This window comes from Dipodomys spectabilis, unplaced genomic scaffold (assembly GCF_019054845.1).
Source record: "Dipodomys spectabilis isolate Male_0828 unplaced genomic scaffold, ASM1905484v1 ptg000287l, whole genome shotgun sequence".
Classification (NCBI taxonomy): Eukaryota; Metazoa; Chordata; class Mammalia; order Rodentia; family Heteromyidae; genus Dipodomys; species Dipodomys spectabilis.
Genome location: NW_024870964.1, coordinates 1,231,183 through 1,234,175, shown reverse-complemented (window position 1 = coordinate 1,234,175; position 2,993 = coordinate 1,231,183). Strand labels below are relative to the sequence as shown.

General features: G+C 33.8%; 1 pseudogene; it reads left to right on the top strand.

The window, feature by feature from the left end:
• The first annotated feature begins 287 nt into the window (after positions 1 to 287).
• LOC122126688 lies at positions 288 to 387 on the top strand (annotated as a pseudogene).
• The last annotated feature ends 2,606 nt before the right edge of the window (positions 388 to 2,993 follow it).

Below are 2,993 nucleotides of genomic sequence, written 5' to 3'. Positions count from 1 at the left end.
CAAAGCTAACTCAGTTGATCAAGCCATCACCTTTGTACCTAGCTATAAATGCTTCAAAGTATGATCAAAACTAAAATGAAAAACACTTAAAATAGTCATTGACAAAAAAATTACAAATGTGAGCAATCAAGCAATATAAGTTTTTTCCAATATACTCAGAATTTTAGAGAAATATGATCAATAGCATTTTTAGGAACAATATGGTATTCTTGTTGGAAATAGGCAAACAGGGGTATATGCCTGTATAAAGATTGCATCGTTAATTACTTAAATTTACAGGATACTACATTCTTCAGCAGTACGTCTACACAAATTACAACAATACAGAGATTAAGATGGCACTTGCAAAAAGATGTTATGAAAATTTGTGAAGTATTCCATATTTTTTATTCTTCAGATGTAAGAAATGAAAAACTGGGGCTGGGAAGTTGGGTCAGTGGTAGAGCACTTGGCTTGCTTGCCTGAGGCCCTGGGTTCAATTCCTCAGCATCACATAAGAAAAAAGCCGGAAGTGACGCTGTGGCTCAAGTGGTAGAGCACTAGCCTTGAGCTGAAGAGCTGAGAGACAGCGCCCAAGCACAGAGTTCAGGCCCCATGAGCGGACCCCCTCCCCAAAAAAGAAAAAGAAATGAAAAACTGTTATTAAAAAATTGATGACAAAAATACAAGTCTAACAATGCATGTAATTAATTGAATTAAAAGTTAGTTTGACATCAGTGTGTTAAATCTACACCTTAGAAAGGCCTTTACATTGCATAACTTTTACAAAACTTTTGAAATTAGATAACATTGTCATTTTATCCCAGAGAAATAAAATAGTATAAGGACCTAGGGAAAAAGGAATCTTAAACTGTTTCTATATGGAATGCAATCTGAAAGGACACATTTATTAATGAACCTATGTATTATAAAACAATGTAGAATTCAAAGTATTATATTGAGGTGAGAATGAAATAGATTATGGACATTATACAAACAGAATACAGAATATTTTAAAATATATTTTTTCATACCAGCACCAGAAATATCTTTAATTTCTGTATTACTCATTTCAACAGATAAGTTTAAATTATCTCTGATTAGAAAGTCACAAACTCTGCAGAAATCATTATAGAGATATACAAACAACTCTTGAATACATTTTGACATCAAAGTCAAGCAATTCACTTGGAAGAATACCATGGAATTCATGAATTTTTAAAGTAAGATATTGTTGTTGGTTTGTATTGTGAAAATATTTTGTATGGACACAAAGATGGACTGACATTTTTGAAATTTAAGAAACATAACCAAACCATTTTTGACTTAGAAGAACAATTTGTACAGCCTTCCACAACCTCAAAGAGGTAGTGATACATAATTATCCTTTTGTCAATATCAAATGCAGTTTCTTCCAAATTTTTCTTCAGACCTGGGTTGATATAATGGTTCAATAGAAGGAGATCCAGCGTATCTTTGGTATTTCTATTCCCAGCAGCAAGATGCAAGGGGGTCAAGAGAACTTTAGTTTCGGCATTGGTATCTGCATCATGATGATGTAAAAAAGAAGCCACTCTGGTAATATTCCACATATAAGTACTGTGCAGGGGTGTCCTGCCATTCACAGTTATTGCATGAATATCTGCCTTGAGACACCTACTCATGGACAATGTCTACATGTCCACTGTAGGCTTCCCGATAAAGAGGGGTATACTCATCATCATCCTTCGTATTCACATGAGTGGCCTTTTTGGAAAGTAATCTCCACACTGTAGTAAGCCGATTATTTTCGGCAGCCCAAAGAAGAAATTTGCTTGGATACTTCTCCATTTTTTCTTGCAAATGATAAAGTTCCTCACTTTTTCATCTTGTTCCTTGTCTTCATCAGAATTGCCTAATCAGAGACTTTGAGTACCAGTGGGAATGAGGTGTCCATGTATTTCCCCAATAGTTCACGTTGGTTGAACTGGTCAGAAAAATCCAGAGAATTTTCTGCATCTGTTTTTTTCACCATGATTTATTTTCTCTGTTTCCATTTTTACTATTCTAAATTATTCTAACTGGAGAGTAGGGAATTGATGGAGAGCAGAGGAAAGATTTTCCTCAGTATTCAAAGGTACAGACTCAAAATGAGGGCCAGTGGTGTCTTCATGTGCAGCTTATTCTAGGAATGAGAAAATAGGAAATAATGCCTTCTATGTAAATGATTTGGGAAATGGCAGAGCAGAAATTGAAATGATGCAACCAAAAATATAAAAGCAAAATAAATTAGGATAATTATGGAACAGTCATATTATCTATGAGAAGCATGAAGGGGAGAGAGGAAGAGAAAGACAGATGTGCAATGACCTACCTGGCCACAAAATCCATCCCTTTTATCAATTTATAAAGCAAATAATTTTATTTTTAAAAAAAGATGGAAATGGAATTTATGTATTTACTTGAAAATAGTAAATATATTTTTAGTAGCCTACATGAAGAGGCATAGCTTTGACCAAATTACAGACAAAAATCCAAATCCTTGATAATTCTAGTAACAGATCTGACTGAAATCATTTGAATTACACTTTTCCTGTACAATGAAGGAATAGGTCCAGGTTAGGAAAACAACTAGAGAAGGCAGGCCAATTGTATCTGTGACAAAACTTTGTGGTAAATGGTATTGAGCATTACTTACTGGTGATCCATTTACGCTGGAAGTGTGATTCTGAACTATTATTGCTTGTTGATTCTGAACTATTGCTTTAATCATTATATTCTCCAAGAAGAAAAGGTGAGATTTAATTGATAGCAAATACTACTAATACACTTTGACTTCTCATTAAGCACCTTCAATCATCAAAATCACCCGAAGACAGTAGACAGGCCTATTTTTTTAGATGAAAACAAGTGTCTTTTTTAAAAAAAAGAAGAAATTTAAGTATTCCTACAAAGGACTCCTATTTTACTGCAGCATTATACATTTTTTCTAATGATGGATAACGATAAATAATGGATTGAGTAGAAAGCACTTA